At 45.3% G+C, this 15131-nt stretch overlaps 11 non-coding genes and 2 pseudogenes across 11 annotated transcripts; 11 read left to right on the forward strand and 2 right to left on the reverse strand.

Moving 5' to 3' along the window:
- The first annotated feature begins 1135 nt into the window (after positions 1–1135).
- Positions 1136–1298, forward strand: LOC135035671 (U1 spliceosomal RNA). The gene has a single exon (XR_010230668.1). It is a non-coding gene; the product is annotated as a U1 spliceosomal RNA (small nuclear RNA).
- A 661-nt stretch (positions 1299–1959) lies between these two features.
- On the forward strand, positions 1960–2123 carry LOC135035660 (U1 spliceosomal RNA). Its single transcript, XR_010230657.1, has one exon. It is a non-coding gene; the product is annotated as a U1 spliceosomal RNA (small nuclear RNA).
- Positions 2124–2275: 152 nt separating this feature from the next.
- LOC135035675 (U1 spliceosomal RNA) lies at positions 2276–2438 on the forward strand. Its single transcript, XR_010230672.1, has one exon. It is a non-coding gene; the product is annotated as a U1 spliceosomal RNA (small nuclear RNA).
- Positions 2439–3109: 671 nt separating this feature from the next.
- LOC135035652 (U1 spliceosomal RNA) lies at positions 3110–3273 on the forward strand. The gene has a single exon (XR_010230650.1). It is a non-coding gene; the product is annotated as a U1 spliceosomal RNA (small nuclear RNA).
- Positions 3274–3425: 152 nt separating this feature from the next.
- LOC135035679 (U1 spliceosomal RNA) lies at positions 3426–3588 on the forward strand. Its single transcript, XR_010230675.1, has one exon. It is a non-coding gene; the product is annotated as a U1 spliceosomal RNA (small nuclear RNA).
- Positions 3589–4259: 671 nt separating this feature from the next.
- LOC135035663 (U1 spliceosomal RNA) lies at positions 4260–4423 on the forward strand. The gene has a single exon (XR_010230660.1). It is a non-coding gene; the product is annotated as a U1 spliceosomal RNA (small nuclear RNA).
- A 152-nt stretch (positions 4424–4575) lies between these two features.
- On the forward strand, positions 4576–4738 carry LOC135035668 (U1 spliceosomal RNA). Its single transcript, XR_010230665.1, has one exon. It is a non-coding gene; the product is annotated as a U1 spliceosomal RNA (small nuclear RNA).
- Positions 4739–5409: 671 nt separating this feature from the next.
- Positions 5410–5573, forward strand: LOC135035656 (U1 spliceosomal RNA). Its single transcript, XR_010230654.1, has one exon. It is a non-coding gene; the product is annotated as a U1 spliceosomal RNA (small nuclear RNA).
- A 152-nt stretch (positions 5574–5725) lies between these two features.
- Positions 5726–5888, forward strand: LOC135035672 (U1 spliceosomal RNA). Its single transcript, XR_010230669.1, has one exon. It is a non-coding gene; the product is annotated as a U1 spliceosomal RNA (small nuclear RNA).
- Positions 5889–6550: 662 nt separating this feature from the next.
- On the forward strand, positions 6551–6714 carry LOC135035650 (U1 spliceosomal RNA). Its single transcript, XR_010230648.1, has one exon. It is a non-coding gene; the product is annotated as a U1 spliceosomal RNA (small nuclear RNA).
- A 152-nt stretch (positions 6715–6866) lies between these two features.
- Positions 6867–7008, forward strand: LOC135035682 (U1 spliceosomal RNA; annotated as a pseudogene).
- A 2604-nt stretch (positions 7009–9612) lies between these two features.
- Positions 9613–9754, reverse strand: LOC135035685 (U1 spliceosomal RNA; annotated as a pseudogene).
- Positions 9755–9906: 152 nt separating this feature from the next.
- Positions 9907–10070, reverse strand: LOC135035666 (U1 spliceosomal RNA). The gene has a single exon (XR_010230663.1). It is a non-coding gene; the product is annotated as a U1 spliceosomal RNA (small nuclear RNA).
- Between the last annotated feature and the right edge of the window lie 5061 nt (positions 10071–15131).

Raw genomic sequence — 15131 nt, forward strand, 5'->3', positions numbered from 1 at the left:
TGCTGCACATGTAAGTGCAAGAGATCCTGAAGCACTCACTCATCATGGGAAAGTACCAATGTGTTTCTTCGTTGGTTGATGGAAGAAACATCTTACAAAAACTCTCCAGATTATTGACTTTTTAAAGTTTTTCTAGGAAACGTTTTAGATGAATGCTTATTAGCCTTTGTCAGTATGGACTTTTGCAAAGTGTCTCTGTGGCGCAATCGGTTAGTGTGTTTGGCTATTAACCAAAAGGTTGGTGGTTCAATCTCACCCAGGGATGTAATTAACCTTGTGATCAAATTTTGGTGATATTTAAGTAGACAAGTCAAAATTTCAAACCTCCTCTTATGGTGTAGGGTACCTGGCCTTCTCTGATGTAATCAGAGTTAGATTTGATTCAGTGATTTTATAAAAAACAGCTAGGAAGCACAATTTAGCAGTGGGTTGCAGAGAAAAAAAATATGCTGGCAGAAAAATCCAATCGAGTGATTAAACAGCTCTTCATTTTCTGGCTTTATTTTTATGCTAACAAATTTGTTCTCTGAAAAGTGTCCACAAAGCCAAGTCTCTGATTAACACCTTTGTAAGGATGGTTTTTCACCTATTACTAAATTAAACTTGCTTCATTGGAAAGGCAGCAAGATGCATCCTCATTTCAATGTCTACTGAAATAATACAAGTTGACACCAGGAAACATTAACGCCACTGCATCCTTGCTGCTTTCTCATGTGGAAGTCTGTTTAATGTGAAAACAAGGTGATATCTAATTAGCACACAGGTAAGGAATTAAGAAAATCTTTATTTAAGGGTGAAGATGTTTCTCACAAAATTGTTGACCCAATGCAACATTGAAATTCAAGCTGGAAAGATGATTTTAATATATCACTTGTACATTTTGTATTGCTCTTCTGGTGACAATGTAGTTTGTTTTTGTCAATTACCATTTTAATAATAGGGTAAAGAAAATGAAGTGGATTTTTGAAAGAAAACAATACTGTCAATATACTGGTAAAAGTCAGATTTCTTAGTCTCAGATCTTCCTCTAGCCTTGTTCTTCTTTCGAGAGTTCCCTTGTGCTGCCTCAGTTGGATCTCCTTCACTTGACAGGGGGGTGCCCGAGCAGCGACCCTCCCCAGCTCTAGCCCAACTCCTACTTACCTGCCAGGTGAGATACTATGATCATGAAGGTGCTTCTCCCAGGGCAAGGCTCACCCATTGCACTCTGGGTGTGCTGCCCCTGTGATTTCCCCAAATGTGGGAAACTTGACTGCATAATTTGTGTTTCCACTGGTCGGCTTTCATATAATTCAGATCTCTTTGTCTAAGGTCTCTCTCCAGCCTAGTTTGCTGTCTGTTTCCACTTCTTTTTTTTTGAGCCCCTCCCTTCTATACCCTTGTGCACTATCCTGACTTCTCCTGTCTGCTTACTTTGTGCCTTCCAATGCACAATGCAAACTACAGGTAGTGCTACATGGCCCACAACCTGTTACTTGCCTTACAGAGCAGCTCTGGAGCTGTTACAGTGCCAAGCTGCTGCAAGAAATCAGCTTGAATGCTGGGGCATTGCCAACATGAGCCCCACACCGAAGGAGGGTGGGGGTGTTTAATGCGAACTAAGGGTCATCCAAGCGCCGCAAAAGGCCGCCATGCCCTGCATACCCCTTTTCTCTTTTCATATGCAGATGAGGGTTCCAGCCAACTTTGGCCCACTGCTTGGATGACATCACTGTATGCAAATCCGTCTTCTGCAGACCTTCCCCCAGGAATGCTTGTACTAGTTGTTGCATTTGGTTTGTTGTTGGGGGTGCTTCAGTATTAGGCAGCCTTCTGCCCTCCCATGTTCATTTGAAAATATGTGTTCTCCCTGCAGTTGTTGTCCCCAGATGAGAGTTCCCTTGTGCTGCCTCAGTTGAATCTCCTTTACTTGACAGAGATATGCCTGAGCAGCGGCCCTCCCCAGCCCTATCCCAAATCATACTTATTTTGCATAGGAGTTACCATGGTCATGAAGATTGTTCTCCCAGGGTGAGGTTCATTCATTGCATTCTGGGTATGCTGACCCCTGTGATTTCCCCAAATGTGGGAAACTCGACTGCATTATTTGTGGTAGTGGGGGACTGTGTTTGTGCTTTCCTCTGGTCAGCTCTGGTAAAAGTCAGATTTCTTTGTCTCAGATCTTCCTCTAGCCTTGTTCTTCTTTCGAGAGTTCCCTTGTGCTGCCTCAGTTGGATCTCCTTCACTTGACAGGGGGGTGCCCGAGCAGCGACCCTCCCCAGCTCTAGCCCAACTCCTACTTACCTGCCAGGTGAGATACTATGATCAGGAAGGTGCTTCTCCCAGGGCAAGGCTCACCCATTGCACTCTGGGTGTGCTGCTCCTGCGATTTCCCCAAATGTGGGACACTTGACTGCATAATTTGTGTTTCCTCTGGTCGGCTCTCATATAATTCAGATCTCTTTGTCTCAGGTCTCTCTCCAGCCTAGTTTGCTGTCTGTTTCCACTTCTCTTTTCTTGAGCCGCTCCCTTCTATGCCCTTGCGCACTATCCTGACTTCTCCCGTCTGCTTACTTTGTGCCTTCCAACGCACAATGCGAACTACAGGTAGTGCTGCAGGGCCCACACCCTTTTAGTTGCCTTACAGAGCAGCTCTGGAGCTGTTACAGTGCCCAGCTGCTGCAAGAAATCAGCTGGAATGCTTCAGGGGCTGGGGCATTGCCAACATGAGCCCCACACCGAAGGAGGGTGGGGGTGTTTAATGCGAACTAAGGGTCATCCAAGCGCAGCAAAAGGCCGCCATGCCCTGCATACCCCTTTTCTCTTTTCATATGCAGATGAGGGTTCCAGCCAACTTTGGCCCACTGCTTGGATGACATCACTGTATGCAAATCCGTCTTCTGCAGACCTTCCCCCAGGAATGCTTGTACTAGTTGTTGCATTTGGTTTGTTGTTTGGGGGTGCTTCAGTATTAGGCAGCCTTCTACCCTCCCATGTTCATTTGAAAATATGTGTTCTCCCTGCAGTTGTTGTCCCCAGATGAGAGTTCCCTTGTGCTGCCTCAGTTGAATCTTCTTTACTTGACAGATATATGCCTGAGCAGCGGCCCTCCCCAGCCCTATCCCAAATCATACTTATTTTGCATAGGAGATACCATGGTCATGAAGATTGTTCTCCCAGGGTGAGGTTCATTCATTGCATTCTGGGTATGCTGACCCCTGTGATTTCCCCAAATGTGGGAAACTCGACTGCATTATTTGTGATAGTGGGGGACTGTGTTTGTGCTTTCCTCTGGTCAGCTCTGGTAAAAGTCAGATTTCTTTGTCTCAGATCTTCCTCTAGCCTTGTTCTTCTTTCGAGAGTTCCCTTGTGCTGCCTCAGTTGGATCTCCTTCACTTGACTGGGGGGTGCCCGAGCAGCGACCCTCCCCAGCTCTAGCCCAACTCCTACTTACCTGCCAGGTGAGATACTATGATCAGGAAGTTGCTACTCCCAGTGCAAGGCTCACCCATTGCACTCTGGGTGTGCTGCTCCTGCGATTTCCCCAAATGTGGGAAACTTGACTGCATAATTTGTGTTTCCCCTGGTCGGCTCTCGTATAATTCAGATCTCTTTGTCTCAGGTCTCTCTCCAGCCTAGTTTGCTGTCTGTTTCCACTTCTCTTTTCTTGAGCCGCTCCCTTCTATGCCCTTGCGCACTATCCTGACTTCTCCCGTCTGCTTACTTTGTGCTTTCCAATGCACAATGCAAACTACAGGTAGTGCTGCAGGGCCCACACCCTTTTACTTGCCTTACAGAGCAGCTCTGGGGATGTTACAGTGCCCAGCTGCTGCAAGAAATCAGCTTGAATGCTTCAGGGGCTGGGGCATAGCCAACATGAGCCCCACACCGAAGGAGGGTGGAGGTGTTTAATGCGAACTAGGGGTCATCCAAGCGCCGCAAAAGGCCGCCATGCCCTGCACGCACCTTTTCTCTTTTCATATGCAGACGAGGGTTGAAGCCAACTTTGACCCACTGCTTGGATGGCATTACCATATGCAAATCAATCTGCTGCAGGCCTTCCCCCAGGAATGCTTGCACTAGTTGTTGCATTTGGTTTGTTGTTTGGGGGTGCTTCAGTATTAGGCAGCCTTCTGCCCTCCCATGTTCATCTGAAAATATGTGTTCTCCCTGCAGTTGTTGTCCCCAGATGAGAGTTCCCTTGTGCTGCCTCAGTTGAATCTCCTTTACTTGACAGAGATGTGCCTGAGCAGCGGACCTCCCTAGCCCTATCTCAAATCATACTTATTTTGCATAGGAGATACCATGGTCAAGAAGATTGTTCCCCCAGGGTGAGGGTCATTCATTGCATTCTGGGTATGCTGACCCCTGTGATTTCCCCAAATGTGGGAAACTTGACTGCATTATTTGTAGTAGTGGGGGACTGTGTTTGTGCTTTCCTCTGGTCAGCTCTGGTAAAAGTCAGATTTCTTTGTCTCATTTCTTCCTCTAGCCTTGTTCTTCTTTTGAGAGTTCCCTTGTGCTGCCTCAGTTGGATCTCCTTCACTTGACAGAGGGGTGCTTGAGCAGCGACCCTCCTCAGCTATAGCCCAACTCCTACTTACCTGCCAGGTGAGATACTATGATCATGAAGGTGCTTCTCCCAGGGCAAGGCTCACCCATTGCACTCTGGGTGTGCTGCTCCTGCGATTTCCCCAAATGTGGGACACTTGACTGCATAATTTGTGTTTCCCCTGGTCGGCTCTCGTATAATTCAGATCTCTTTGTCTCAGGTCTCTCTCCAGCCTAGTTTGCTGTCTGTTTCCACTTCTCTTTTCTTGAGCCGCTCCCTTCTATGCCCTTGCGCACTATCCTGACTTCTCCCGTCTGCTTACTTTGTGCCTTCCAATGCACAATGCGAACTACAGGTAGTGCTGCAGGACCCACACCCTTTAACTTGCCTTACAGAGCAGCTATGGAGCTGTTACAGTGCCCAGATGCTGCAAGAAATCAGCTTGAATGCTTCAGGGGCTGGGGCATTGCCAACATGAGCCCCACACCGAAGGAGGGTGGGGGTGTTTAATGCGAACTAAGGGTCATCCAAGCGCCGCAAAAGGCCGCCATGCCCTGCATACCCCTTTTCTCTTTTCATATGCAGATGAGGGTTCCAGCCAACTTTGGCCCACTGCTTGGATGACATCACTGTATGCAAATCCGTCTTCTGCAGACCTTCCCCCAGGAATGCTTGTACTAGTTGTTGCATTTGGTTTGTTGTTTGGGGGTGCTTCAGTATTAGGCAGCCTTCTGCCCTCCCATGTTCATTTGAAAATATGTGTTCTCCCTGCAGTTGTTGTCCCCAGATGAGAGTTCCCTTGTGTTGCCTCAGTTGAATCTCCTTTACTTGACAGAGATGTGCCTGAGCAGCGGCCCTCCCCAGCCCTATCCCAAATCATACTTATTTTGCATAGGAGATACCATGGTCATGAAAATTGTTCTCCCAGGGTGAGGTTCATTCATTGCATTCTGGGTATGCTGACCCCTGTGATTTCCCCAAATGTGGGAAACTCGACTGCATTATTTGTGGTAGTGGGGGACTGTGTTTGTGCTTTCCTCTGGTCAGCTCTGGTAAAAGTCAGATTTCTTTGTCTCAGATCTTCCTCTAGCCTTGTTCTTCTTTCGAGAGTTCCCTTGTGCTGCCTCAGTTGGATCTCCTTCACTTGACAGGGGGGTGCCCGAGCAGCGACCCTCCCCAGCTCTAGCCCAACTCCTACTTACCTGCCAGGTGAGATACTATGATCATGAAGGTGCTTCTCCCAGGGCAAGGCTCACCCATTGCACTCTGGGTGTGCTGCCCCTGTGATTTCCCCAAATGTGGGAAACTTGACTGCATAATTTGTGTTTCCACTGGTCGGCTTTCATATAATTCAGATCTCTTTGTCTAAGGTCTCTCTCCAGCCTAGTTTGCTGTCTGTTTCCACTTCTTTTTTTTTGAGCCCCTCCCTTCTATACCCTTGTGCACTATCCTGACTTCTCCTGTCTGCTTACTTTGTGCCTTCCAATGCACAATGCAAACTACAGGTAGTGCTGCATGGCCCACAACCTGTTACTTGCCTTACAGAGCAGCTCTGGAGCTGTTACAGTGCCAAGCTGCTGCAAGAAATCAGCTTGAATGCTGGGGCATTGCCAACATGAGCCCCACACCGAAGGAGGGTGGGGGTGTTTAATGCGAACTAAGGGTCATCCAAGCGCCGCAAAAGGCCGCCATGCCCTGCATACCCCTTTTCTCTTTTCATATGCAGATGAGGGTTCCAGCCAACTTTGGCCCACTGCTTGGATGACATCACTGTATGCAAATCCGTCTTCTGCAGACCTTCCCCCAGGAATGCTTGTACTAGTTGTTGCATTTGGTTTGTTGTTTGGGGGTGCTTCAGTATTAGGCAGCCTTCTGCCCTCCCATGTTCATTTGAAAATATGTGTTCTCCCTGCAGTTGTTGTCCCCAGATGAGAGTTCCCTTGTGCTGCCTCAGTTGAATCTCCTTTACTTGACAGAGATATGCCTGAGCAGCGGCCCTCCCCAGCCCTATCCCAAATCATACTTATTTTGCATAGGAGATACCATGGTCATGAAGATTGTTCTCCCAGGGTGAGGTTCATTCATTGCATTCTGGGTATGCTGACCCCTGTGATTTCCCCAAATGTGGGAAACTCGACTGCATTATTTGTGGTAGTGGGGGACTGTGTTTGTGCTTTCCTCTGGTCAGCTCTGGTAAAAGTCAGATTTCTTTGTCTCAGATCTTCCTCTAGCCTTGTTCTTCTTTCGAGAGTTCCCTTGTGCTGCCTCAGTTGGATCTCCTTCACTTGACAGGGGGGTGCCCGAGCAGCGACCCTCCCCAGCTCTAGCCCAACTCCTACTTACCTGCCAGGTGAGATACTATGATCATGTAGGTGCTTCTCCCAGGGCAAGGCTCACCCATTGCACTCTGGGTGTGCTGCCCCTTTGAATTCCCCAAATGTGGGAAACTTGACTGCATAATTTGTGTTTCCCCTGGTCGGCTCTCATATAATTCAGATCTCTTTGTCTCAGGTCTCTCTCCAGCCTAGTTTGCTGACTGTTTCCACTTCTCTTTTCTTGAGCCGCTCCCTTCTATGCCCTTGCGCACTACCCTGACTTCTCCCGTCTGCTTACTTTGTGCCTTCCAACGCACAATGCGAACTACAGGTAGTGCTGCAGGGCCCACACCCTTTTAGTTGCCTTACAGAGCAGCTCTGGAGCTGTTACAGTGCCCAGCTGCTGCAAGAAATCAGCTTGAATGCTTCGGGGGCTGGGGCATGGCCAACATGAGCCCCACACCGAAGGAGGGTGGGGGTGTTTAATGCGAACTAGGGGTCATCCAAGCGCAGCAAAAGGCCGCCATGCCCTGCATACCCCTTTTCTCTTTTCATATGCAGATAAGGGTTCCAGCCAACTTTGGCCCACTGCTTGGATGACATCACCGTATGCAATTCCATCTTCTGCAGACCTTCCCCAAGGAATGCTTGTACTAGTTGTTGCATTTGGTTTGTTGTTTGGGGGTGCTTCAGTATTAGGCAGCCTTCTGCCCTCCCATGTTCATCTGAAAATATGTGTTCTCCCTGCAGTTGTTGTCCCCAGATGAGAGTTCCCTTGTGCTGCCTCAGTTGAATCTCCTTTACTTGACAAGGGAGGCATTTTGGATTTTTTCTTTGGGTACCCCTACACCTGATGGTCTGATTGAGAGCATCGAACTGAACAACATTGGTAGTCTCTGAAGATTTTATCTATTGATTTACCTAATATATTATTTATTGAATATCCATTTATTGTATGTTTAATAAATAAACAAAATTATTAGAAGTAGCTATTTTGGGAACAGCATTCCTCTTAGTATGAAACTGTATAATCCTGTTGTGTGTGTTCCTTTAAAGTTCTTTAGTAAAATCCACTAGTAATGATGAACATCAGATTTCTTCCTCCATCCTCTTTTTACACTTTCTCTTGGTTCTATATATATATATTTTTTATTTTTTTTCCCTCCTTCTCCCAAAAGGCCCCCCTCCCTCCCCCCCCCCCCCCCTCCCTGTTTTAAATTTTTACATCTTTAAATCTTTAAATCTTCGAATCCTTAAATTGTCTGTTTAATAATTATTCTTTCTTCAATTCTTTTTGTTGTTTAAGCAGCAATGTAATTATTCCAGGGGTTAAAATAATGAAATATAGAAATAATATTAACAAAAATTAAAGGTAAAAATGAATTGATAGAATGATCCCATTAAAAGTAAATAAATAATATGGATGTTAAGATGAGCGGGTTGGATTCGAACATGGGACTCGCTGCATAGAGTGCAGGTGATGTTTCCCCTGCGCCACAAGAGCTGCTTTAGTAGTGGGTTGGATTTATGTTACCCTAAAAGGTTTTATATAAGTAAATGGGGATCCTTAGTGCTGGGTCTCTGAATTATGTGTATGTGATTATAGAGATGAGGTATTGATTGAAAGATTAGAGGTTAATCTGTATATAGATTATATATTTTCTGTTATTTTTTAAACCACCTTGTTGCTTATTTTATTATTATTTTTAATCACCATGTTGCTTATTTTTATATTATGAAATGCCTTTATATGTGCAATTGCAATTAGAAAGTTGTTCCATATGTGAGTCATTACATGTATGCATCCAATTAGTACATGTATATATCCAATCAACTAATTAGTAATGCTATTGGTCCGGTGCATTTTAAAAAGAGCCTGCTAGGCTGCTGATGTATCCTCTGACGAAACCGCTCTTGGATAACAGCGGAGAAACGCGTAAGGAAGGTGACTACCAGACACTCTGATTGCTGAGATATAAGCCCATTCATGAACGAGCTACATCACGGCGGACGTCTGATGTAAAGACAGCGGTGAAGGGGAAAAAGCAATTTGAGACCGAGCAAAAGGAGGTCTCTACCCCACGGCAGGGAGGAATATCCCGACCGCGAGAGCCAATAAGATCCAGCCACGGTTAACGACTGAGGCAGCATAAGGAAACTCTCATCTGGGGACAACAACTGCAGGGAGAACACATATTTTCAGATGAACATGGGAGGGCAGAAGGCTGCCTAATACTGAAGCACCCCCAAACAACAAACCAATTGCAACAACTAGTGCAAGCATTCCTGGGGGAAGGCCTGCAGCAGATGGATTTGCATATGGTGATGTCATCCAAGCAGTGGGTCAAAGTTGGCGTCAACCCTCGTCTGCATATGAAAAGAGAAAAGGGGCGTGCAGGGCATGGCGGCCTTTTGCGGCGCTTGGATGACCCCTAGTTCACATTAAACACCTCCACCCTCCTTCGGTGTGGGGCTCATGTTGGCTATGCCCCAGCCCCTGAAGCATTCAAGCTGATTTCTTGCAGCAGCTGGGCACTGTAACAGCTCCAGAGCTGCTCTGTAAGGCAAGTAAAAGGGCGTGGGCCCTGCAGCACTACCTGTAGTTTGTATTGTGCGTTGGAAGGCACAAAGTAAGCAGACTGGAGAAGTCAGGATAGTGAGCAAGGGCATAGAAGGGAGTGGCTCAAGAAAAGAGAAGTGGAAACAGACAGCAAACTAGGCTGGAGAGAGACCTGAGACAAAGAGATCTATATTATACGAGAGCCGACCAGGGGAAACACAAATTATGCAGTCAAGTGTCCAACATTTGGGGAAACCGCAGGAGCAGCACACCCAGAGTGCAATGGGTGAGCCTTGCCCTGGGAGAAGCACCTTCATGATCATAGTATCTCACCTGGCAGGTAAGTAGGAGTTGGGCTAGAGCTGGGGAGGGTCGCTGCTCGGGCACCCCCCTGTCAAGTGAAGGAGATCCAACTGAGGCAGCACAAGGGAACTCTCGAAAGAAGAACAAGGCTAGAGGAAGATCTGAGATAAAGAAATCTGACTTTTACCAGAGCTGACCAGAGGAAAGCACAAACACAGTACCTCACTACCACAAATAATGCAGTCCAGTTTCCCACATTTGGGGAAATCACAGGGATCAGCATACCCAGAATGCAATGAATGAACCTCACCCTGGGAGAACAATCTTCATGACCATGGTATCTCCTATGCAAAATAAGTATGATTTGAGATAGGGCTGGGGAGGGCTGCTGCTCAGGCACATCTCTGTCAAGAATTTATAAAGTCTATACATATATATAACCAAATGTCAATATATATATATATATATAGAACCCAGCGCTCCTATCAAAACTTATCTATTTCACCAATTTGTTGCTTATTTAATCTTTATACATCTATTAATTTTTACCATATATTATAAAATGCTGCTCCCATAGTTAGTACTGTTCTACCAATAATAAACCAAATTTTAAAGATAATCACACTTGTTATCAAGGGAGCGCAAAAAATAGAATATACAAGCTCTTTATTTTAAAAAATATATATATAGACAGAAGAAACCCACATTCAACAAAATACAATGGAGTCAACATATATAGGCACCACTATCCATATCTAAATGTAATCAGTATCTATTTCATATTGCCCTTGATGACAACGGAATGTCTATTAAAGTGTCCAAAAAATCCTCCTGGATACAGCTGTTGTAATTAAATCGTTACTTTCCAATTGTAATTGATACATTAAATTCCTTCTTGTGGATGAACAGCAACAGTTGTAACCAACGCCTCTTATTTACTGCAGTTAAAGTTAATATGTAACTCACGTGAGTAATGAAAGAAAACAGGGGGAGAGCGCTGTGATGGTTGGTGAAACACAGCGGTATGCTACAACGTACCCACATTTGCATCCATGCATATATAGATGTAGGTGTGTGTACGTCGGTGTGCGTCCAGGTGTCAACGCGTGTATGTATAGATGCAGGTGTGGGTACGTCTGTGTATGTCCAGGTGTCAGAATGTGTATGTATAGATGCAGGTGTGGGAACGTCAGTGTAGGTTCAGATGTCAGCGCGTGTATGTATAGATGCAGGTGCTTGTATGTCCAGATGTCAGTGCATGTATGTATAGATGCAAGTGTGGGTACGTCGGTGTATGTCCATTTGTCAGCGCGTGTATATATAGATGCAGGTGCTTGTATGTTGGTGTATGTCCAGGTGTCAGCGTGTGTATGTATAGATGCAGGTGTGGGAATGTTAGTGTATGTCCAGGTGTCAGGGTGTGTATGTATGGATATTAGGTGTGGGTACATCAGTGTATGTCCAGGTGTCAGCGCATGTATGTATAGATGCAGGATAATAATCACACAGCGTGCCCCCCACCAACCACAAACCTCCCCCACCCCCCTGTATGACATAAACACCGCTAATTACACTTACACACAATAATTTCAGTTTGCGACCAGGAGCCGGCAATGTATGTGCACCCAAATGAAGCCACTGTACATGCCCTGCAGGCTGCTATGTACTGCACAGGTGCAACAAATTTAAACGCCCTATCTTTAAAATGGGGCATATTTTACTAAATTAAAAAAACCTGTAACTTTCTGTAAAACCTTAACCCCAAAAGGCACTACACTAACATAGGGGTGTAGAGTTGGATCTTGATCCAAGGCACCAACAGGCTAAAGCTTTGACTGTTCCCAGGATGCCTTGCACCGCCTCCTCTATAACCCTGCCCAGTGACGTAACTAGACCTTTGTGGTCCCCATAGCAAAATTCTGAATGGGCCCACCAGCACTCAACAAGAATGAGTGGCGTTTGGGGTCAGAAAAGTAGAGGGGAAGGGGTCTGACAGAGTAGGGGGCAGGACATGAATGAATAGAAACTGAGGTGTCCATTATATAAAGAAATATAGGCCCTCATTCCGAGTTGATCGGTCGCAAGGCGAATTTAGCAGAGTTACACACGCTAAGCCGCCGCCTACTGGGAGTGAATCTTAGCTTCTTAAAATTGCGACCGATGTATTCGCAATATTGCGATTACTAACTACTTAGCAGTTTCAGAGTAGCTCCAGACTTACTCTGCCTGTGCGATCAGTTCAGTGCTTGTCGTTCCTGGTTGACGTCACAAACACACCCAGCGTTCGGCCAGGCACTCCCACCGTTTCTCCGGCCACTCCTGCGTTTTTTCCGGAAACGGTAGCGTTTTCAGCCACACGCCCCTGAAACGCCGTGTTTCCGCCCAGTAACACCCATTTCCTGTCAATCACATTACGATCGCCGGAGCGAAGAAAAAGCCGTGAGTAAAAATACTTTCTTCATAGTAAAGTTACTTGGCGCAGTCGCAGTGCGAACATTGCGCATGCGTACTAAGCGGATTTTCACTGCGATGCGAAGAAAAATACCGAGCGATCAACTCGGAATGAGGGCCATAGTATGTGTGTCTGTGTGTATATCACACACACACACATATAAGGGAAATTCAAATGCCCTCAATTATTGCGCCCATTACACTCTGGTTTAGGTGCACAAAGCACCTAAACCTGAATAAAGTAATGGGCGCGATCGTGAAAAGACACCGTTTGGTTGCCCAAATGGGTCTCTTTGCACACATTTCAGCTTGTTTCCCCTGGGGGTAGCGAGCTGAAATAAACATGTCGCACCCGTTGGCAGCAACATTAGAATAGCTGCTGACGGGCACGATTGAGGGAGGAAAGGGACATTTGAATCCAGCCCATAGATGCAATGTGAATATGTAATTTGTACCTTTCTTTCTTAAAATGTATATAGTAGTGTATACACTAGAGGTCTTTCCGAACCCCCTAATCCTAACATTGTAATTTGCTTTAGGGCGCACCTCCAATTAGTCTAGTGTTTCGTATTTTCACATTAAATACTTTCTTGCATTGGTTGGTTAAAGATTAGATCGTATATTTTTCTAGATATAGCTGTGCATAGTCTACAAGGCTACATGCTTCTCCCCTAACTAGAGATGTGCAGCGGGCATTTTTCGTGTTTCATGTTTTGGTTTTGGATTCGGATCCGCAGTTGTGTTTTGGATACGGACGCGTTTTGGCAAAACCACCTTTTGGGTTTTGTATTCGGGTGATTTTTTTTTAAACCCTCAAACAGCTAAAATCATAGAATTTGGGGGTAATTTTGATCCTATAGTATTAAGCTCAATAACCATAATTTCTACTCCTTTCCAGTCTATTCTGAACACCTCACACCTCCCAATATTATTTTTAGTCCTAAAATTTGCACCAAGGTCCCTGGATGACTAAGCTAAGCGACCCAATTGGGCAGCACAAACACCTGGCCCATCTAGGAGTGGCACTGCAGTGTCAGACAGGATGGTACTTAAAAAAATAGCCCCAAACAGCACATGATGCAAAGATAAATAAAAAAAGAGGCGCAAGATGAAATTGTAGTGTGTCTCTCCTGCTCAGTGTCAGTTCTCAGTAGTATCCTCATCAGTGCTCAGTATCACTGCTCATTGTCTTGTGCTGCATTGTGGTGCTCAGTATACTAGAGTACATTACTAATAGTCCAGTGCTGCATCTTGCTGCTCAGTGTCAGTTCTAGTATCCTCATCAGTGCTCAGTATCACTGCTCATTGTCTTGTGCTGCATTGTGGTGCTCAGTATACTACAGAACATTACTAATAGTCCAGTGCTGCATCTGGCTGCTCAGTGTCAGTTCTAGTAATCTCATCAGTGCTCCGTATCACTGCTCATTGTCTTGTGGTGCTCAGTATACTACAGTACATTACTAATACTCCAGTGTCTTGTGCCGCATATGGCTGCTGTAGGGTGCTGTGGTAGTGTCCTGTCACTGTGCATATGTCATCATTCCAGTCACAGTGATATCTGGTATCTATCTAGTGGTATCTAATTCCAGACATTACCACCGTCTAATTCCAGATATATTACTGGCATATAATTCCACACATTAAAAAATGGAGAACAAAACGGTGGAGGGTAAAATAGGGAAAGCTCAAGATCCACTTCCACCTAGTGCTGAAGCTGCTGCCACTAGTCAAGGAAGAGACTATTCAATGCCATCAACATTATGTAATGATTATACGATACATTATATATCATATCATTGTATGGTTGTAAAATACAACTTAAAAACTTTAATTAATAAATACATAAAGGGGTATATGCAATTGTGGTCGAATTCCCGAAATTGTCGAATTTCGGGTCATTTTCGCCAAAAAAAAAAAAAATTCGTCAATGCAATTCAGTGCTTTCCGTCAAAAAAACGGACTTTCAAAATTCGACTTTTTGAAATTCGACTTTTTGCAAATTCGACTTTTCTGCAATGATACAAGTGCTGCAATTCTACAAAAGCATATTCAATTCAAGTTTGGAAATTCGACAGCAGTGCTTTTAGACAGTAAATTCGTCATTTTCAATCCGTCACACTTTGGAGGGTGAAAACAATAAAAAAAAATTTAAACATGTTTTTTTTGTGTTTTTTTTTTTGTGGGAATAGCATATCTATTTATATTAGAAGGGATTAGGTACTTTTTTTTTTTTTTTTTTGGAGGCACAAGTATTATTTATATATTTTTTAAAATATTATTTATTTATTTATTTTTTAGTGCTGGAACGGGAAAATTAAAAAAAAAAATGGCGTGGGGTCCCCCCTCCAAAGCATAACCAGCCTCGGGCTCTTCGAGCTGGTCCTGGTTCTAAAAATGCGGGGAAAAATTGGGCAGGGATCCCCCGTATTTTTAAAACCAGCACCGGGCTCTGCGCCTGGTGCTGGTGCAAAAAATACGGGGGACAAAACGAGCAGGGGTCCCCCGTATTTTTTACACCAGCATCGGGCTCCACTAGCTGGACAGATAATGCCACAGCCGGGGGTCACTTTTATACAGTGCCCTGCGGCCGTGGCATTAAATATCCAACTAGTCACCCCTGGCCGGGGTACCCTGGGGGAGTGGGGACCCCTTCAATCAAGGGGTCCCCCCCCCAGCCACCCAAGGGCCAGGGGTGAAGCCCGAGGCTGTCCCCCCCATCCAAGGGCTGCGGATGGGAGGCTGATAGCCTTGAGTAAAATGACAAGAATATTGTTTTTTCCAGTAGTACTACAAGTCCCAGCAAGCCTCCCCCGCAAGCTGGTACTTGGAGAACCACAAGTACCAGCATGCGGGAGAAAAACGGGCCCGCTGGTACCTGTAGTACTACTGGGAAAAAAATACCCAAATAAAAACAGGACACAGGCACCGTGACAGTAAAACTTTATTACACACTGCCGACACACACATACTT

The sequence above is a fragment of the Pseudophryne corroboree genome, unplaced genomic scaffold, assembly GCF_028390025.1.
Source record: "Pseudophryne corroboree isolate aPseCor3 unplaced genomic scaffold, aPseCor3.hap2 scaffold_610, whole genome shotgun sequence".
NCBI lineage: Eukaryota > Metazoa > Chordata > Amphibia > Anura > Myobatrachidae > Pseudophryne > Pseudophryne corroboree.